The sequence below is a fragment of the Crocuta crocuta genome, unplaced genomic scaffold, assembly GCF_008692635.1.
Source record: "Crocuta crocuta isolate KB4526 unplaced genomic scaffold, BGI_CrCroc_1.0 scaffold291, whole genome shotgun sequence".
Taxonomy (NCBI): Eukaryota; Metazoa; Chordata; class Mammalia; order Carnivora; family Hyaenidae; genus Crocuta; species Crocuta crocuta.
This window is the reverse complement of record NW_027527977.1, coordinates 2,558,878-2,581,365: the sequence shown is the minus strand read 5'-3', so window position 1 is coordinate 2,581,365 and position 22,488 is coordinate 2,558,878. Positions and strand designations below refer to the sequence as shown.

Genomic DNA, 22,488 nt, shown 5'->3' with positions numbered 1-22,488 from the left:
CCCGAGATTTATGAGAGGCTTTGATCTTCCTATAAAACTGCATTGCAGTTCAGGTCACACAAACTTTCTTCAACTTCACCCCCTACCCCCACCCCTTCAACTAGATTGCAGACATCTCAAGAGCAGACCTGGGACCCTTTCCTCTTCATTTCCCCTACAGAGTGCTTTGCACAGGCAGGTGGCCAACTGTCCTGTGTTCTTGAGACTGAGGGATTTCCTAGGACATGATACTTTCAGTTTAAAATGGGGACATGGAGCTCTTAGTGCTAAAACTTGGAAAGTCCCAGGCAAACCAGAGGAGATGGTCACCATGCCAGGGCTTGCTACACCAGGAGGAGGATTATACATCACCCTTCTATACTTTAGCAAAAAATGGAAAATTCTGAGAGGGGATAGTGTCTGATGGGTGCAAGTGAACTTTTGGAAAGACTAAGGGGAAAGGGAGGGGGAGAGAGAGGCTCTGGCATCTACTTTCCTAATTACTAATTTCTATAAAATCTCCCTATTAACCCTGCCTCTGCACTGCTACCTACCTGGTATCAGCCAGTGCCAACCAGTCAATCAACATAGTAAAACCCTGTGCTAGATGCTGAGGCTCCTGGCACTCAAAGTGCGGCTCTGGACCAGCAGTGTCTGCATCATCTGGGAGCTTGTTAGAAACACATAGTCTCAGGCTCCACCCCAGACCTCCTGAATCAATTTGCGCTTTAACAGGATCCTCAGGCGATTTCTATGAATAGTACAGTTTGAGAAAGACTGCTATTGGGAGTTTAAAGAGAACCAGATCGAGGCCTACGAGTAAAGAATTTATAGAATAGCTTTACATGTAATGAATACATAATGTAACGTAATCAATAGCATTCTCAACTATTTGCCCATATGCAGAAGCACCCTTGAAAGGTTTTTTGAGGTAAATCTTGGCTTTGCCATATGTACTTCTTTGGCCCATTTCTGTGCTGAGAGAGAGTTACCTTTTCCTTAGGAATGGATCCTTGTGAGGCACCTCAACTTTCAAAGGGAGTGGCACAGTCTCCCCTCCTCTGCTACTTATGATTATTAATGCCAACAGTAACAGTGATGACAATTGATTTACCTCTTATTCTGTGCCAGGCACTACAAGTGCTTGGGATACAGTCAGCCAAAACAAAATGGCCTTCGGGGGAATGACCTGCTGCTGCTAGGCAATGGAGAAATGGATGGAGTCAAGGAATGAGTCCTGGGGAATTACTGAAGAGAATTCTAGACCAAGTAAACACCAAATGGTAAAGTCTTAAGTCAGAATGAGCTCACCTTCTTCCAAGAGGAGCAAGGAAGTCTCTGTGGCTGGAGCAGCTGGAGAAAGGGAGAGGGGTAAGAGATGACTAGGAGCAGGTCAGATAGCATTAGGGAAAATGAAAGGTTATTGGCTCTGAGTGAGACGTGGGTCACTGGAGGATTTAAGTGAAAAGCGACCTGCTCTGACTTAGGCTGCTATGTGAGAATACTCTGTAGGGAGGCAAAGGTGAAACTAGGGAGACCAATTAAGACACTAGTACAGTCATCAGGGGTGAGATGGTGTTGGGCTGGACCTGGGCAGATTGTCTTAGAAATCTATAGAGCTGCCCTGGGGTGATTCTCTTTTTGGCTCAGGTCGTCTTTTTGAAATTAATAACATTGAGATATACCTTCCATGCCATAAAATTCATTTCTTAAAAGCATACAGTTCGGTGGTTTTCAGTATTCATGTATCACAAAATTGTGCTACATCACCACTATGTAATTCCAGAACATTTCCATCACCTTGAAAGAAACCTTCTATCCATTAGGAGTCACTCCCTTTTTCTCTCCTCCCCTGATCCCGGGAAACCACTAATCTATTCTCTGTCTCAAGAAATTTGTTTTTCTGGACATTTCATATAAATGGAATCACAGGTATGTGACCTTTTGTGTTTGGCTTCTCTACAAAGTGTTTTCAAGATTCATCTATGGGGTAGCATGTATCAGTATTTCATTCCGTTTTATGGCTAAATAACATTCCATTGTATAGATATACCCTATTTATCTCTTCATCTCATGGTAGACATTTGAGGTGTTGGCACTTTTTGGCTATTAGAAATAATGCTTCTGTGAACGTTTGTGCACAAGGTTTTGTGTAGATGTGCATTTTCAGCTCTCTTGGGTATATACTTAGAAGTGGAATTGCTGGGCCACATAGTAACTTTATGTTTAACTTCTTAAGAAATTTTGCCAAGCTGTTTCCAAAATGGCTGTGTGATTTCTCAAACCCATCAGTAACATATGAGGGTTCCAACTTCACATCCTTACCAACAGTTGTTAGTTTTAAGCTTGTTTTTATTGTTAGTAGCCATTTTAATAAGTTTAGATGGTATCTCTGTGTGTGTGTGTGTGTGTTTAAATTTGAGTATAGTTGACATACAATATTACATTAGTTTCAGGCATAGAACTTAGTGATTTGACAAGTTTATACATCATGCTATGCTCACAAGTGTAGCTACTGATGCTCTTACAATATCACTGACTGTGTTCCTTATGCTCTGCTTTTGATCCTGTGACTTCCATAACTGAAGGCCTGTATCTCTCTCTTCTTTTCACCTATTTTGCCAGCACCCCACTCTCTTCCCCTCTGGCAAACATCAGTTTGTTCTCTGTATTCATAGTTCTGATTCTTTTTTTTTTTAAGTTCTTTATTTTGTTTTATTTTTGAGAGAGAAAGAGCATGAGCAGGAAAAAGGCAGAAAGAGAAGGAGACAGGATCTGAAGCAGGCTCTGTACTGACAGCAGAGAGCCAGGTGCAGGGCTCAAACTCACAGAGTGGGAGGTCATGGCCTGAGCTAAAGTTGGACACTTAAATGACTGAGCCACCCAGGTGCCCCTGATTCTGCTTTTTGTTTGTTTGTTCATTTTTTAAAGATTCCATTTATGAGTGGAATCATATGATATTTTTCTTTCTCACTGTGACTTCTTTCAGTTAGCCAATACTATGTCCTTCCATATAGTTTCAAATGGCATGATCTCATCCTTTTTTATGGTTGTGTAATATTCCGTTAGGTATACATTTCAGTTTCTTTATTCATTTGTCTACTGATGGGCACTTAGGTTGCTTCCATGTCTTGGCTATTGTAAATAATGCTCCAATAAGTATAGGAGTGCATATATGTTTCTGAGTTTGTGTTTACATTTTTCTTATATAAATACCTGGTAATGGAATTACTGAATCATACAGTATTTCTATTTTTAGCTTTTGAAACCTCCATATGTTTTTCACAGTGGCTGTACCAAGTCTATATGCCCACAAGCAGTGCACAAGTGTTCCTTTTTCTCCACATCCTGGCCAACACCTGTTGTTTCTTGTCTTTCTGACCGTAACCATTCTAAAAAGTGTGAGGTAATATCTCAATGTAGTTTCGATTTGCATTTCCCTGATTATTAGTGATGTTGAGCATCTTTTCATGTATCTGTTGGCCATCTGTATTTCTTCTTTGGAAAAACGTGTATTCAGGTCCTCTGTTCATTTTTTTTATTCATTTTTTATTTTACCATTTTTTAAAAGTTTTATTTAAATTCCAGTTAACATACAGTCTAATATTAGTTTCAGGTGTATAATATATTGATTCAACACTTGGAAATTTTAATCTTTATTTACATTTGGGACCAAGATTTGTTTAACAACTTCATATACAATAAATTTTCAAGTATGTTCTATGTTCTCCTGAATTGTAAGTGTATTGTCTAGTAGGGTTCAAAATTCAATATCTCTCTGTATAAGATTTCCCAGAATTATGTTGTTTAAGTCTTCTCTAAAATGAACAAATAATTCTCTACTTGACCATTTTTGGATTAAGAGAAATCTGTTAGAATCAACTATTATTACTGTGTTTCCTCTTTTTTAAAGCTTATTTATTTATTTTAAGAGAAAGAAAGAGAATGCAAGTGGGCAAAAGGGGGGGGGGAGAGTATATTCCAAGCAGGCTCCACCCAGTCTGCACAGAGCCTGATGTGGGGCTCAGTCTCCCAAACCATAAGATCATGACAGGAGACAAAATCAAGAGTTGGACGCTTAACTGACTGAGTCACCCACTGCTTATTTTTTAATCAGATTGCTTGTTTTTTGGTGTTGAGTTATATAAATGTTTAATACATTTTGGATACTAACCCTTTATTGGGTATGTCATTTGCAAATATCTTCTATTTAGTAGGTTGTCTTTTTGTTTCGTTGATCGTTGCCTTTGCCTACAAAAGCTTTTTATTTTGATACAGTCCCAATAGTTTATTAATACTTTTGTTTCCCTTGCCTCAGGAGATCTACCTAGAAAAATTTTGCTATAGTTGATGTTAGAGGAATTACTGCCTGTGTTTCCTTCTAGGACTTTTGTGGTTGAAAGTCCCAGGTTTCGGTCTTTTTTTTTTCTTGATGTGTGTGTGTGTGTGTGTGTGTGTGTGTGTGTGAGAGAGCGAGAGAGAGAGAGAGAACAAGACAGGGAGGGCAGAGAGAGAGAGGGAGACACAGAATCTGAAGCAGGCTTCGTGAAGGCTCTGAGCTGTCTGCATAGAGTCCAATGTGGTGCTTGAACCCACAAACCATGAGACCATGACCTAAACTGAAGTCTGATGCTTAATGGACTGTGAGCCACCCAGGTGCTCCCCCATGTTTCAGTCTTTAATCCATTTTGATTTTATCTTTGTGTATGCTGTAAGGAAGTGATCCAGTTTCATTCTTTTATGTGTCGCTATCTAGTTTTCCCAGAACCATTTATTGAAATGGCTGTCTTATCCTTACATATTCTTGCTCCTTTGTCATAGATTGACCATATAAATTTGGATTTATTTCTGGGGTCTATATCCTGTTACATTGGCCTATGTATCTATTTTTATGCCAGTATCATATTGTTTCAACTACTGCAGCTTTGTAGTGTATCTTGACACCTAGAAATGTGACACTTCCAGCTTTGCTCTTCTTTCTCAGGATTGCTTTGGCTATTCAAAGTCTTCTGTGGTTCCATAAAAAGTTAGTAGTATTTGTTCTAATTTTGTGAAAAATGGTGTTAGTATTTTGATAGAGATTGCATTGAATTTGTAGATTGCTTTGGGTGATATGGACATTTTGGCAATATTGATTCTTCTAATCCATGAGCATGGGATATCTTTCCATTTGTGTCGTCTTCGCTTTCTTTTATCAGTGTTTTACAGTTTTCACAGTACAGGTCTTTCACCTCTCTGTTAAGTTTATCCTTAAATACCTTATTCTTTTTGGTAAACTTGTAAATTTTTTTTTTTTAATTTTCTTTCCATGACTTCATCGTTAGCATATAGAAACATTACCAATTTCTGGATATTAATTTTATATTCTATCACTTTACTGAATTTATTACTTCTAGTAGCTTTTGGAAGAATCTTTAGGCTTTTCTACTATAGTATCATGTAGTCTGCAAATAGTGACAGTTTAACAACTTCTTATTTACTGATACGGATGCCTTTTATTTCTTTTTCTTATCTGATTGCTATGGCTAGGACTCCCAGTACTATGTTGGAAAAAAGTGGCAAGAGTGGACATCCTTGTCTTGTTCCTGATATTAGGAGAAAAGCTCTCAGTTTTTCACCATTGAAGATGATGTTATCTGTGGGCTTTTCATGTAAAACCTTATGTTGAAGCATGTTCCCTCTAACACCATTTTTTTTAGTTTTTTTTAAATCATGAATGGATATTGAATCTTGTCAAATGTTTTTTCTATATCTATTGAGATGATCATATGATTTTATTCATTTTGTTGATGTGTTGTATGATGTTCATTAATTTGTGTATATTGAAACATATTTGCATCCCAAGAATAAATCCTACCTGACTGTGGTGAATGATATTTTTAATGCATTGTTGTAGGTAGTTGGCTAATATTTTGAGGATTTTTGAATCTATGTTCATCAGGGATATTGGCCTGTGGTGTTCTTTTTCTGTGGTGTCTCTATATGTTTTTGGTATCAAGATAATGCTAGGTTTGTAAATGCATTTGGAAGGTTTCCTTCTTTTTATATTTTTAAAAATAATTTAAGGAGAATAGCTATTAACTATTCTTTAAATGTCTGGCAGGATTTACTTGTGAATCTATCTGGTCTTGGGCTTTTATTTTTTTGGTAGTTTTTAAATTAAAGATTAAATTTTGGTACTTGTAATAGATATATTTAGATTTTCTATTTCTTCCCAGTTAAATTTTAGAGGATTTTATGTTTCTAGGAATTTATCCATTTCTTCTAGGTTGTCTGGTTTGTTGGCATATAATTCTTCATAGTATTGTCTTATAATTCTTTGTATTTCTCTGGTATCAGTTGTTACTTCTCATTTCTGGTTTTATTTATTGGTTCCCTTTTTTTTTCTTTTTAAAATATTTTTTGTTTATTAAAACTTTTTCTTTTCTTTTTTTTTTTTTTAGAGAGAGAACGAGCATGCAAGCTTGGGAAAGGGGCAGAAGTAGAGAGAGAAAATCTTAAGCAGGCTTCATACTCAGTGTGGAGCCGAGCACAGCCTGATCCCACGACCCTGGGATCAAAACTAAGACCTAAGCTGAAATCAAGAGTCAGATGCTCAATCAACTGAGCCATCCAGACACTCCTCTTTTTTTCTTGATGAGTCTGCCTAAGGATTTGTCAATTTTGTTTATCTTTTCCAAGAATCAGGTGTTGGTTTCATTGTGTTTTCCCCCCCTACTTTTTATTTCTATATCATTTATTTCTGCTCAGATCTTTATTATTTCTTTTCTTCCACTCACCTTGGATTTGGTTTCTTCCTTTTTTAGTTCCTTTTTTATTTATTTATGTTTTTTATTTTTGAGAGTCAAAGAGAGACAGCGTGAGCAGGGGAGGGTCAGAGAGAGAGAGAGAGATACAGAATCTGAAGACAGGCTCCAGGCTCTGAGCTAGCTGTCAGCACAGAGCCTGATGTGGGGCTCAAACCCACAAACTGTGAGATCATGACTTGAGCCGAAGTCAGTTGCTTAACCGACTGAGCTACCCAGGCACCCCTTTAGTTCCTTTAGGCATTAAGTTAGATTGTTAGAGTTTTTTCTTATTTCTTCATGTAGGCCTGTATTGCTATATACTTTCCTCTTAGAACTGTTTTTACTGTGTCCTAGAGATTTTGGACAGTTATGTTTTCATTTTCATTTGTCTCCATGTTATTTTTTTATTTCTTTTTTGATTGCTTCATTGACCCATTGGTTGTTTAGTATCATGTTGTTTAGTATCCATGTTTTTGCTTTTTTTTCTGTTTTTATTGTGATTTATTTCTAGTTTCATATCATTATGGTGGGGAAAGATGCATGGTATGATTTCAATCTTAAATTTATTGAGGCTTTTTTTATTGTCAAATATATGATCTATTCTGGAGAGTGTTCTATGTGCACTTGAAAAGAATGCGTATCCTGTTGCTTTGGGATGGAATATTCTGTATATATCTGTTATGTGCATTGTTTTCTTACTGATTTTCTGTCAGGATGATCTTTCCATTGATGTACATGGACTGTTATTTTCCACTACGAGTACTGTATTGCCATCAGTTTCTCTCTTATGTCCATTAATGTTTGCTTTATATATTTAGGTGCTCCAGTATTGGGTTCACAGATATTTATAATTGTTATAGCTTTTGTTGGATTGATCCCTTTATCATTTTGTAACTCCTTTCTTTGTCACTTGTTACAGTCTTTGTTTTAAAGACTATTTTGTCAATGTAAGATACACCTTGGCTTTTTTTTTTCACTTCCATTTGCATGGGGAATGTTTTTCATCCCTTCACCTTTGGTCTGTATGTGTCTTTAGGTCTGAGGTGAGTCTTTTGTAGGAAGAATATAGATGGGCCTTGTTTTTTTTTATCCATTTTTCCACTTCTATCTTTTGATTGGAGCATTTAGGCCATTTTTATTCAAAGTAATTATTGATTAAAAAATGTACTTAATGCCATTTTAAAAATTTCTTTTCTAGTTGTTTTGGTAGTTCTTTGTTCCTTTCTTTTCTCACTCTCTGTCTTTGTGATTGATGAGAACCTACCATGTTCTGTTTGACTTTCTTACTCTGTATAGTTTGTGTATCTATCATAGGTTTTGGGTTTGTGGTTACCATGAGGTGTGTATACAAACATCCTAAATAAATAGCAGTCCATATTAATTTGATGGTCATTTAAGTTCAAACACAGTCTTTTTAAAAATTAATATATAATTTATTGTCAAGTTAGGTAACATATAATGTATACAATGTGCTCTTGTCTTTGGTAGTGGACTCATCACTTACATTACAACACCCAGTGCTCATCCCAACAAGTGCCCTCCTCAATGCCCATCACACATCTTCCCCACCCCCCACTCCATCAACCTTCAGTTTGTGCTCTGTATCTAAGAGTCTTTTATGGTTTGTTTTCCTCTGTTTGTAACTTTTTTTCTTCCTTGCCCTTCCCCCATGGTCTTCTGTTAAGTTTCTCAACTTCCGCCTATGAGTGAAAACATATATCTGTTTTCCTCTGACTGACTTATTTCACTTAGCATAATATCCTCCAGTTCCATCCACGTGGTTGCAAATGGCAAGGTTTCATTTTTTTCATTCCTACATAGTATTCCATTGTGTATATATAATACTACTTTATCCATTCATCAGTTGATGGACATTTGGGCTCTTTCCGTAATTTGGCTCTTGTCCATAGTTCTGCTACAAACATTGGGGTACATGTGCCCCAATGAATCAGCACTCCTGTATCCTTTGGATACATTCCTAGTAGTGCTATTACTGAGTGATAGGGTAATTCTATTTTTAATTTTTTGAGGAGCCTCCATACTGTTTTCCAGAGCAACTGTACCAGTTTGCAGTCCCACCAACAGTGAAAGAGCCTTCCCCTTTCTCCATATCCTCACCAACATCTGTTGTTTCCTGAGTAGTTAATTTCAGCCACTCTGACCAGTGTGAGATGGTATCTCAGTGTGGTTTTGATACATATTTCCCTGCTGATGAGTGATGTTGAGGATCTTTTCATGTGTCGGTTCATTATTATTTGGATGTCTTCTTTGGAAAAGTGTCTATTCATGTCTTCTGCTTATTTCTTCACTGGATTATTTGTTTTTTTTGGGTCTTTGGTAAGTTCTTTATAGATTTTTGGATACTAACCCTTATCTGATATGTCAGTTACAAATATCTTCTCCCACTCCGTTGGGTGCTTTTAGTTTTGTTGATTGTTTCCTTTGCAGTGCAGAGGATTTTTATCTTGATGAGGTCCCAGTAGTTCATTTTTGGTTTTACTTCCTTGCCTTCAGAGATGTGTCCAGTTAGAAGTTGCTGCGGCTGAGGTCAAGGAGGTTGTTGCCTATTTTCTAGGATTTTGATAGTTTCCTGTCTCACATTTAGACCTTTCATCTATTTTGAGTTTATTTTTGTGTAAGAAAGTGGTCCAGTTTCATTCTTTTTCATGTTGCTGTCCACTTCTCCCAGCACCATTTGCTAATGTCTTTTTTCCATTGGACACTCTTTCCCACTTTGTCAAAGACTAGTTGGCCATATATTTGGGGATCCAATTGTGGGTTCTCTTTTTGATTCCATTGGTCTATGTGTCTGTTTCTATGCTAATACCGTACTGTCTTGATGATTACAGGTTTGTAGTAGAGGCTAAAATCCGGGATTGTGATGCCTCCCATTTTGGTTTTCTCCTTCAATATTACTTTGGCTATTCAGGGTCTTTATGGCTCTATACAAATTTTAGGATTGTTTGTTCTAGTCTTGAGAAGAATTCTGGTGCTATTTTAATTGGGATTGCTTTGAAGTGTAGATTGCTTTGGGTAGTATTGATATTTTAAGAATATTCTAATCCATGAGCAATGGAATGTTTTTCCATTTCTTTGTGTCTTCTTTAATTTCTTTCATAAACTTTTTATAGTTTTCAGCATACAGACATTTTACCTCTTTGGTTAGGTTTATTCCTAAGTATTCTATGGTTTTTGGTGCAGTTGTACATGGGGCTGATTCCTCAATATCTTTTTCTGTTGCTTTATTATTGGTGTATAGAAATGCAACTGATGTCTCTACATTGATTTTCGTATCTGCGACTTTGCTGAATTCATGTGTCCCTTCTAGCAGCTCTTTGGTGGAGTCTTTTGGATTTTTCATGTAGATTACCATGTCATCTGTGAAGAGTGAAAGTTTGACTACTTTAAAAAAATTCTTTTTGTTTTATTTCTGAGAGAGGGAGAGAGAGAGAGCGAGCATGAGCAGGGGAAGGTCAGAGAGAGAGAGGGAGATACAGAATCTGAAACAGCCTCCAGGCTCTGAGCTAGCTGTCAGCACAGATCCCAACGCAGGGCTTGAACCCATGAACCATGAGATCATGACCTGAACTGAAGTTGGACACTTAACCTACTGAGCCACCCAGGCACCCTGAAAGTGTGACTACTTCTAAGCCAACTTGGATGATTTTTAGTTTTTTGTTGTTGTCTGATTGCTGAGGCTAGGACTTGCAACATTATGTTAAACAACAGTGGTGAGAATGGACATCCTTGTCATGTTCCTGATCTTGGGAAGGATAGCTCTCAGTTTTTCCTCATTGAGGATGATACTAGCTATGGGCCTTTCATATATGGCTAAAATGATGTTAAGATATGTTACTTCTATCCCAACTTTCTTGAGGATTTTTATTAAGAAAGGATGCTGTATTTTTGTTAAATGCATTTTCTGCATCTATTGACAGGATCATATAGTTTTTATCTTTTGTTAGTGTGATGTATCACATTGATTGATTTGCAAGTATTGAACCAGCCCTACATCCCAGGAATGAATCCTACTTGATTATGGTGAATAATTCTTTTAATATACTGTTGAATTCAACTTGCTAGTATTGAGAATTTCTGCGTCTATGTTCATCAGAGATATTGGCCTGTAATTCTCCCTTTTTTTTAAATGTTTTTATTTATTTCCAGGAGAGAGAGAGAGAGAGACAGCATGAGCAGGGGAGGGTCAGAGAGAGAGGGAGTCACAGACTCTGAAACAGGCTCCAGGCTCTGAGCTGGCAGTCAGCACAGAGCCCGACGCGGGGCTGGAACCCACGAACCGCGAGATCATGACCTAAGCGAAAGTCGGACGCTTAACCGACTAAGCCACCCAGGCGCCCCATTCTCCTTTTTAGTGGGGTCTTTGTCTGGTTTGGAATCAAGATAGTGCTGGCTTCATAGAAGGAGTCTGGATGCTTTCCTTTCATTTCTGTTTTTTGGACCAGCTTGAGAAGAATAGGTATTAAAAAGAATTTTTTTAATGTTTTATTTATTTCTAGGGGAGAGAGAGAGAGACAGCGTGAGCAGGGGAGGGTCAGAAAGAGAGGGAATCACAGACTCTGAAACAGGCTCCAGGCTCTGAGCTGGCAGTCAGCACAGAGCCCGACGCGGGGCTCGAACCCACGAACCACGAGATCGTGACCTAAGCGAAAGTTGGACGCTTAACCGACTAAGCCACCCAGGCACCCCAAGAAGAATAGGCATTAACTCTGTGTTAAATGTCTGGTAGAATTCCTCTGGGAAGTCATCTGGCATAGGAGTCCTATTTGTTGGGAGATTTTTGATAACTGATTCAATTTATTCACTTGCTATGGGTCTGCTAAATTTTTCTATTACTTCCCATTTCAGTTTTTATAGTGTGTGGGTGTCTCAGAATTTGTCCATTTCTTCCAATTTGTTGGTATATACTTTTTCATAGTATTCTCTAATAATTGTTTGTATTTCTGTGGTGTTGGTTGTGATTTCTCCTCTTTCATTGGTGATTTTTTTCTTTTTGAGTCCTCTTTTCCTTTTGAGAAGTCTGGCTAGGGTTTATCAATTTGTTTATTTTTTCAAAATATCAGCTCTTACTGTGTCCATCAACAGATGAATGGATCAAGAAGATGTGGTTTATCTATACCATGGAATACTACATGGCAATGAGAAACAGTGAAATCTGGCCATGTGTAGCAACATGGATGGACCTTGAGGGTGTTATGCTGAGCGAAATAAGTCAGGCAGAGAAGGACAAATATCATATGTTTGCACGTATAGGAGGATTAGGAGGAACTTGACGGAGGAACAAGGGGGAGAAGAAGGGCGGAAATGGTGGGGGAAAGGGAGAGAGGCAAACCATGAGAGACTCTTGAATGCTGACAAAAACTGAGGACTGATGGATGTGGGGGGGAGGGGGGATGGGCATGGAGGAGGACACTTGTGGGGATGAGCACTGAGTGTTATGTGGAAACTAATTTGACAATAAACTATTAAAAAAATAAAAATAAAAAATGCTTCAAAAAAAAAATCTGGTTTGTCTGGTATAAGTATGGCTACTACAGCTTGCTTTTGACATCCCATAGCATGATAGATCATTTTTCATCCCTTCACTTTCAATCTTCAGGTATCCTCAGGTCTAAAATGAGTCTCTTGTAGGCAGCATATAGATGGGTCTTGATTTTTATTCATTCCGATACCTTATGTCTTTTGATTGGGGCATTTAGTCCATTTACATTCAGAGCAATTATGGAAAGATATGGATTTCATGTCATTGTGTTATCTGTAAATTTTGTGCTTGTGGTGATGTCTGGTCATTTGGGGCCTTTGCTGCTTTCCTCACACAGAGTCCCCTTAGGATCTCCTTCAGAGCTGGTTTAGTGGTCATGAACTCCTTTAGTTTTTGTTTGTCTGGGATAGCCTTGATCTTGCATTCTTTTCTGAATGACAGCCTCACTGGATAAAGGATTCTTGGCTGCATATTTTTCCTATTCAGCACTTGGAATATTTCCTGCCACTCCCTTCTGGCCTGCCAAGTTTTAGTGGACCATTCTGCTACTACCCCTATGTGTCTACCCTGGTAGGTTAAGGCCCATTTGTCCCTAGCTGCTTTCAGAATTCTCTATCTTTCTATTTTGCCAGTTTCACTATAATATGTTGTGGTGTCAACCTGTTTTGTTGATTTTGAAGGGAGTTCTCTGATCTCAAACGTATTCTTTAAAAAATACATTTTATGTATGTGTTGTCATATTTCACATCTTTTTACTCATATATTTACAACTAATTATGGCCATTCCTTTCCCACTTAAGTACCTTTAACATTTCTTGTAAGGCTTTTTTTGTGGTCATAAACTCCATTATCTTTGATTTGTCTGGGAAAATCTTTATTCTTCAAATCTGAATGATAACCTTGTTGGTTAGGGTATTCATGGGTATGATTTTTCCTTTCAGCACTTTGAATATATATGCCACTCCTTTCTGGCTTGCAAAGTTTCTGCTGAAAAATCAGCTGATAGTCTCCTAGTTTTTCTCTTGTAAGTAATTTTTTGTTTCTTGCTGCCTTTAAGATTCTCTCTTGGTCTTTAGCCTTTGATATTTTAATTATTATGAGCCATGGGGTGGACCTCTTTGTATTCACTTGGTAATTCTCTGTGGTTCTTGGACTTAGATGTCTATTGCCTCCTTGGAAATTTTCAGTTATTATTTCTTCAAATAAGTTTTCTATACCTTTCTCTCTTTCCTTCTTTTAGGACCCTTGTAAAGCGAATGTTTATTCATTTGATGTTATCTAAGAAATCCCTGTTCTCATTTTTTAAAATTATTTTTTCTTTTTGTTGTTCAGCTTGTATGCTTTCCATCACTTTGTCTTCCACATTGCTGACACATTCTTATTCATCTTCTAAACTATTGTTGATTCCCTTTAGTATATTTATTTCAGTTATATTTTTCAACTCTAATTGGTTTTTAAAAAATATATTTTATTTCTTTATTGAAGCTCTCACTGAGTTCATCCATTCTTTCCTCCAGCCCCCTGAATATCTTTATGATCATTACTTTAAATTCTTTATGAGGCATATTACTTCTCTCTGTTTCATTCTTTTACTGAGATTGTTTTACTTGTTCTTTCTTTTGAAGCATAGTCCTCTGTCTTCTCATTTTGCTTTACTTTCTGTGTTTGTTTCTATGGATTAGGCAAAGTGGCCACTATTTCTAAAGTTGGAGTATAGTTGGGTATGGTGACCCCTATGTAGACTGTGTGTGCTTTGGTGACTTTTGCTGGCTGGAGCTGTGGAAGTGTATGCTAGTTACTCCTTTAAACCATGGCTTTTTACAGAGAACATGAAGAGAAAAAAGAATAAAAAAATAAAATGAAAGAAAAAAAGAATAAAGGAAAAGAAAAAAAAGAACTGGAAAGAAAACAAAACCAAAAATAGAAATAATAAACATGAAACAAGACACAATTTAAAATGTAAAAATAAAATAAAACAGGACACATTAAAACAAACAAAAATCCTCACAAATCATGGTTTGTTTTCTGTGCCTCAGCATCACAGGGTGGACCCTGAGCTCTCTGAAGACACAAGCTCACTGATGACTGAACATCCCTGTTATGGTGTCCGAACCCTACTCAGGCCCAGGCTTTTACAGCAGGGTGGGAATGTAAACTACGTTGTTCTCCAGTTGTTGCGGTCCAAGGAGCTTGCCGGCAGCTCCTCCACCACTTGGCAGAGTTCTAGTGTTGTCTCTCTTATATGCTAGTTGCTTGCTTGCTTGCTTATTTATTTATTTATTTGAGAGTGTACGAGCAGGAGAGAGGGGAAGGGGGAAAGAGAGAGAGAGGGATAGAGGGAGACAGGGAGGGGGGGGGAGAGAGAATATCTTAAGCAGGCTCCAAGCTCAGCACAGAGCCTGACATGGGACTTGATCCCATGACCTACAGTGAAATCAAGAATCAGACTCTCAACTGACTGAGACACCCAGGCACCCCACTAGTTGCTCTGTTAAACTTCAGGTGTTTCCGTGTGCCTAAGGACAGAGCAATCTGTTCCTGGTCCCTCAGTAATATTCTTCCCCGAACTGTTTGCAGCATCGAGGTGGGAGTTCTTTTTGCTATCCTTTCTCCATCTCTTTTACTGTTCTCTTGCCATTCTCCCTGTCTTTGGTTGTTTAGTAGTTGTTCATTCAGCTCTCCATTCTTCAGGAGGAATTATTCTATTAATAGGTGTAATTTGGTATGTTCTGTGGAGGTGAGTTGAATCTCCCTATGTTGCCATCTTGAACCAGAAACTATATCATCATTGTGGTTTGGACTTAATTACTGATGTTGAGTGTCTTCATGTCCTTATTAACCATTTGCATATCTTTGGAAAAATGGATATCCAAGTCCTTTGGTCATTTAAAAAATTGGGTTATTTTTCCTATTGTTGAGTTATAAGAGTTCTTTATATATTGTGGATAAGAGTCTCATATAGGAGCTGCAAATATTTTTTCCCATTCTGTGGGTTGTTTTTTAATTTTCTTGATAGTATTCTTTGTAGCACAAAAGATATTTTTTAATTTAAAAAAATTTTAATGTCAGTGTAGTTAACATACAGTGTTACAATATTTCAGGTGTACAATATAATGATTGAGCAATTCTATACATTACTCAGTGTTCATCATGATAAGTGTACTCTTAATCTCTTTCACCTATTTCACCCATCCCCCCACCTCCCCTCTGGTAACTCTGTATAGTTAAGAGTCTGGTTTTTTGGTTTGTCTTTTATTTCCTTTGTTCATTTGTTCCTTAAATTCCACATATGAGTGAAATAACATGGTGTTTGACTTTCTCTGACTGGCTTATTTTGCTTAGCATTATAATCTCTAGCTCCCTCCATATTGCAAATGGCAAGATCTCATTATACACACACACACACATCCATTGTATGTACATTACCACATCTTCTTGATGTATTCATCTATTGATGGACACTTGGGCAGCTTCATTAATTTTACTATTATAAATAATAGGAATGCATATTCCCTTCAAATTTATGTATTTGTATTTAGGTAAATACTCAGTAGTGCAAACACTGGATTGTAGGATAGTTCTATTTTTAATTTTTAAGGAGCCTCCATACTGTTTTCCACAGTAGCTACATCAGTTTGCATTACCACCAATAGTGCAAAAAGGTTCTCTTTTCTCCATATTCTTGCCAGCACTTGTTTTTCGAATTTTTGATTTTAGCCATTCTATAGGTGTGAGGTGGCATCTCAATGTGGTTTTGACTTCCATTTCCCTGATGATGAGTGATATTGGGCATATTTTCATGTGTCTGTTGGCCATCTTTGGAGAAATGTCTGTTCTGGCTATTTTTAAGTTACATCACTTGCCTTTTAGCATTCAGTTGTATGAGCTCTTTTTTATATATTTTGTATACTAACGCTTTATCACATACGTCATTTGCAAATATCTTATTCAGTAGGTTGTTTTTTAGTTCATGGTTTCTTTTGCTATATAGAAGCTTTTTATTTTGATTTAGTCCCAATAGTTTGTTTTTGCTTTTGTTTCCCTTGCCTTATGAGACATATCTAAAAAGATGTTGCTGTGATCATTATCAGATAAATTACTGCCTGTGATCGTTTCTATTATTTGTACGGGTTCAAGTCTCATATTTAAGTCCTTAATTCATTTTTTTATTTAAAAAATTATTTTGATGCTTATTTTTGAGACGGAGAGAGACTGAATGCGAGCAGGAGAGGGGCAGAGAGAGAGGGAGACACAGAATCTGAAAAAAGACTCCAGGCTCTGAGCTGTCAGCACAGAGCCTGACATGGGGCTTGAACCCACGAACCGTGAGATCGTGACGTGAGCTGAAGTCGGACGCTCAACACGACTGAGCAACCCAGGAGGATCAATCCTTAATTCATTTTGAGTTTATTTTTGTGTATGTTATAAGCAAGTGGGTCTGTTTCATTCCTTTGCATGTAGCTGTCCAGTTTTTCCAACACCGTTTGTGGAAGAGACTGTCTTTTTCCCATTGCGTTTTCTTGCCTCCTTTGATGAAGATTAATTAAACGTGTCATTGTGGGTTTCTTTCTGGGCTCTCTATTCTGTTCCATTGGTCTACATGTCTGTTTTCGTGCCAGTACCATGCTGTTTTGATTACTACAGCTTTTAATGCAACTTGAAGTCTGGAATTGTGATACCTCCAGTTTTGTTTTTATTTTTCAAAATTGCTTTTGGTGTTCAGGATCTTCTTTGGTTCCATACAAATCTCAGGATTATTTGTTCTAGTTCTGTGAAAAATGCTGGTGGTATTTGATAAGGATTGCATTAAATATGTAGATTGCTTTGGATAATGGGGACATTTTAACAGTATTTGTTTTCCCAAGCCATTAGCATGGAATATCTTTCCATTTGTTTGTGTTGTCTTCAGTTCTTTCATCAATATTTTATACTTTTCAAAGTACCAATCTTTCATTTATTTGGTTAAATTTATCACCAGGTATTTTTTTATTTTGTGCAATTGTAAATGGAATTTTAAGAAATTTCTATTTCTGCTATTTCCTTATTAGTATATAGAAATGCAGTGGATTTCTGTACATTGATTTTGTATTCTGCAACTTCACTGAATTCATTTATCAGTTTTAGCAAATTTTTTTGGTGGAATCTCTAGGGTTTTCTATATATGGTATTATATCATCTGCCAATAGTGAAAATTTTACTTCTTCCTTACCAATTTGGATGCCTCTTACTCCTTTCTCTTGTCTGATGGCTGTGATAGGACTTCCAGTGCTGTGTTGAATTAAAATGGCAAGAGTGGACGTCCTTATCTTTTTCCTGATCTTAGGGGAAAAGCTCTTGGTTTTTCACCATTGAGGATGATGTTAGCTGTGGGTTTTTCATATAAGGCCTTTATGGTGTTGTGGTATGTACCCTCTATACCTACTTTGTTGAGAGTTTAATTTTATTTATTTTGAGAATGAATGAATGAATGAGCAGGAGAAGCGTAGAGAAAGAGGGAGACAGAAGATCCCAAGCAGGCTCCGCTGACTGAGCAACCTAGGTGCCCTGAGAGTTTTTATCATGAATCAATGTTGTATTTTGTCAGATACTTTTTCTGCATCTATTGAAATGATCATATGGCTTTTTTATCCTTTCTCTTATTGATATGATGTATCATGTTTATTGATTGGAAAATATTGAACCATGCTTGTATCCCAGTAATAAATCCCATTTGATCTTGATGAATATTTTTAATGTATTGTTGTATGCACTTTGTTAATATTTTGTTGAGGATTTTTGCATCTATATTTATCTGGGTTATTGGCCTCTATTTCTTTTTTTTCTGGTGTCTTTGTCTGGTTTTGGTATCAGGGTAATACTGGCCTCATAGAATGCATTTGGAAGATTTCCTTCATCTTCTATTTTTTGGAACAGTTTGAGAAGAATAGATACAAACTCTTCTTTAAATGTTTGGTAGAATTTACCTATGAAAATGTCTGGTCCTAGATTTTTGTTTTTTGGGAATTTTTTGATTACTGATTCAACTTCATTGCCCATTGGCTGTTAAAATTTTCTGTTTCTTTCTGCTTCAGTTTTTGTAAGTTATTTCTAAGAACTTATCTATTTTTCTAAGTTGTCCAGTAATTGACATTCTTTTATAATCGTTTGTATTTCTGAGGAGCTGGTTGTTTTTCCTCTTTCAGATTTTGTTGATTTGGGTCCTCTCTCTTTGTGTTTTGATGAGTCTGGCTAAAGGTTTATCAGTTTTGTTGATCTTTTCAAAGAACCAGCTCCTAGTATCATGGATCTCTTCTTTTTTTCTTTTTAATTTGTCTTTCCTTTAGTTTTGTTCTATTATCATTTCCTTTGTTGTGCTTGGGTTGGGTTTTGTTTGTTCTTTGTATAGTTGTTTTATGTGTAAGGACAGGTTGTTTATTTGATATTTTTCTTGCTCCTTAATGTAAGCCTGTATTGCTATAAACTTCCCTCAGAACTGCTTTTGCTTTTTCCCAAAGATTTTGGATCACTACGTTTTGATTTGAATTTGTAATCCATGTAGATTCTGATTTCTTCTTTGATTATTTAGTTGACCCATTTATTGTTTTGTAGCATGTTATTTAACCTTCACATATTTGTGGTCTTTCCAGATTTTTTCTTGTGATTTATTTCTATTTTCATGGAGTTGTGATCACAAACGATGTATGGTATGACTTCTCTTTGTGGATTTGTGGAGATTTGTTTTGTGTCCTCTTGTGTGATCTGTTCTGGGGAACGTTTGATGTGCACTTGAAAAGAATGTGTATTCTGCTGTTTTAGGTTGTAATGTTCTGAATATGTCTGTTAGATCCATCTGGTCCCATGTGTCATTCAAAGTCACTATTTCCTTGCTGATTTTCTCTTTGAATGGTCTGTCCATTGATGTAAGTGGACTGTTAAAACTCCATACCATCATTGTATTAGTACCTATAATTTTCTTTATGTCTTTTATTGTTTTATGTATTTGGGTGCTCCTCTGTTGGTTGCATAAATATGTACAATTGTTAAATCTTGTTGGGTTGTCCCTTTATTATTAAATAGTGTCCTTCTTCGTCTCTTATTACAGTTTTTGTTTTAAAGTCTATTTTTTCTTTTATGAACATGCCACCTCACCTTTCTTTTGACGCCATTTGCATGACAAATGTTACTTATCCCCTCACTTTCAAATCTGCATGTGTCTTTAGGTCCGAAATGAATCGTTTGTCGGCATCATATAGATGGCTTTTATAATTTTTATACATTCTACCCCACTGTATCTTAGGATTGTAACATTTAGTTCATTTACATTCTAGGTCATTGTTATTAAGTATGCACTTATTGCCTTTTTGTTACTTGTTTTCTGGTTGTTTTTATAGATCTCTGATTCTTTCTGGTTCACTTCTCTCATGGTTTGTGCAGCACGGTTTGTGATTTTTAATTTTGGTCAAGTCCAGTTTGTTTGTTTGTTTGTTTTTTGTTGTTACTTGTGCTTTTGTGTCATATCTAAGAAATAATCACCAAATCCAATGTCACTAAGATTTATGCATTTATTTTCCTGAGAGTTTTAGAGTTTTAGCTTTTGCATTGAGGTAATTGATTAATTGTGATATTTACATATGGTGTGAGGTAGAGGTCTGTATTAGTTTTCTAAGGCTGCTTATCCAGGTACCACAAAGTGAATGGCTGAAACAACAGAAATGCATTGTCTCACAATTCTGGACGCTAGAAATTAAGGAGCAAGGTGTCAGCAGAGTTGACTCCTTCTGAACCAGCCTGTGAAGGAGAATCTGCTTTATGCCTCTCCCCTAGCTGGACTGCTTTACCAGCAGTCTTTGGTGTTCCTCGGCTTGCAGGAATTGCACCCCGATCCCTGCTTTCATCTTCAGATGGTGTTCTCCCTGTGACTTATCTTCTTTTTGTTTTTTGTGTTTTTTTTTGCTTTTTTTTTTGTTTTGTTTTGTTTTTTATTTTGTTTTTTGAGAGAGGGTGCAAGTGAGTTGAGGGGCAGGGAGACAGAGAGGGAGAAAGAAGCAGCCTCATTGGAGGTGGGCTTATGTTCACCCAAATGGAGACCTGAGCTCACCTGAAGTGGGACTTGAACTCCCCTTATATGGGACTCGAACTTACAAACTGTGAGATCACGACCTGAGCTGAAGTCAGATGCTTGACAACTAAGCCACCCAGGCACACCAGCCCCCCACCCTGCCCCGAGTCTTTTCTGTGTCCAAATTATTCTTTTATTTCTTTTCATGAGGATATCAGTCATATTGGGTTAGGTCCCACACTGCAGTCTGACTTCATTTTATCTTAATGGATTACAGCTGCAATGACCCTAGTCCCAAATAATGTCACATTTTGAGGTACAGTAAGCAAGTAGGAGGACTTCAACATATGAATTTGGGGGGGGGTACAGTTTAACCCCAGACAGGGTCCAACTTCATTCTTCTGTATGTGGGTGTGTCATTGTTCATTGTCCATTTTGCATATATGTGAAAATAGCAGTATATATGTGAAAATAGCAGTATAAGTTCTTAGAGGTGAAATTGCTGAGTCAAAAGGTTATGTACATTTAAAATTTTGATAATGCCAAAATATTTTCTTTAGAGATTTTATAGTTTAAACTCTGCATAGGAATATATGTGACTATATACTTACTACATCTTACTAACACAGTATATTACCAAACTTGTTGATGTTTGCCTATTTTATAGAAGAAAAATAACATTTCATTGTAGTTTTAACTTTGCATTTACTTTGTTGAGAGAAACTAAATACCTTTCCTTCAGTTTATGAGGCATTGTATTTTCTTTTCAGTTACCTATCCCCTTAGCCCACTTTTTTTCTTAAAAAATTTTTTTTAATGTTTGTTTGTTTTTGAGGGGGAGTGAGACAGTGTGAGTAGAGGAGGGGAAGAGAGAATGGGAAACACAAATCTGAAGCAGGCTCCAGGCTCTGGACTGTCAACACAGAGCCCAACACAGGGCTTGAACCCATGAGCCAGCCATGAGATCATGACCTAAGTCAAAGTCCAGACGTTCAACCAACTGAGCCACCTACGTGCCCCAGCCCACTTCTTTTCAATTCAGTTATTGTTCTTTCTCACTGATTTAAAGGGCTTTTTATATATGGTGGATATAAGCTCTTTATATGTTTATTTGTTTACTATTTTTGTAATTCATAAATTTTTTTTACACATATCATTTTTTTAAGTATATCTGTGTTTCTTTGATGGTTTTGGGATTTGTAAAATTCTCAGAATGGGCTTTCCATCTCTGAAGTTACATAAAAATAAAAGTTCTACCATATTTCCTTTTTTTTAATGCTTTCTTTTATGTTTAAATATCTTATCATTTTGGAATTTATTTTGGTGAGGGTACGAAGTAGGATATCAAATTTAATTTTTTCAATACTATTTGCTTATATTATTTACTAAAGGAGTAATCTATTTTTCACTCATAGTAGATGCAATATTTTTTTCTCTAGCCTCTTTTCTGTATTTATTTCTGAACTTCCTTTTCTGTTCCATTGATCTGTCTGTGCATGCTTTATAATTGCATTTTAATTGTAGTTGTTTGATAGATATTTTAATGTCTGGCAGGAGACCTTTTTGCTCTTATTTGTGAAATTTGTATTCTGTCTACTGCAGTTAACTTTTTTTTTGAATTTTAAAATGAGGTTGTCTAAGTTAAATAAAAAATCCTGTTTGCATTTTTATTGGGATTGTATTGATGGTTTTATTTAGAAAGATATGTCACCTTCATGAAGTTTACTATTCCTACACATTTATTTTAGTTTAAGTTTTTTTTTTAAAGTTTACGTATGTATGTATGTATGTATTTAGAGAAAGCGAACAAGCAGAGAAGGTTCAGGGATAGAGGGAGACAGGATATGAAGCAGGCTCCGTGCTGACAGCAGAGAGCCTGATGCAGGGCTTAAACTCATGAACTATGAGGTCATGACCTGACCTGAAGTCAGATGCTCAACCTACTGAGCCACCCAGGTGTCCCTTTTAATTTAAGTTTTAATCCATCTGTTAAGTTCCTCAGTAGCATTTCAAAGGTTTTCTTCAAATGTCTTCATGTTCTTGAATATTTTTTGTCAACGTTGTTTTCAGATATCCTATCTTTTTTGTTGCTATTGTAAACTGGCTCTTTTCTTCAATTTTATTCTCTAACTCTGAAGTCTATTGTAGTCTTGCCCTGAATTTTCAGGACAAGTTCACCTATT

At 36.7% G+C, this 22,488-nt stretch overlaps 1 protein-coding gene across 1 annotated transcript in view; it reads left to right on the top strand.

Moving 5' to 3' along the window:
- The window catches only part of PKHD1 (PKHD1 ciliary IPT domain containing fibrocystin/polyductin), a 487,578-nt gene that overhangs the window by 56,566 nt on the left and 408,524 nt on the right, over nucleotides 1-22,488 (top strand). The window lies entirely within an intron of this gene.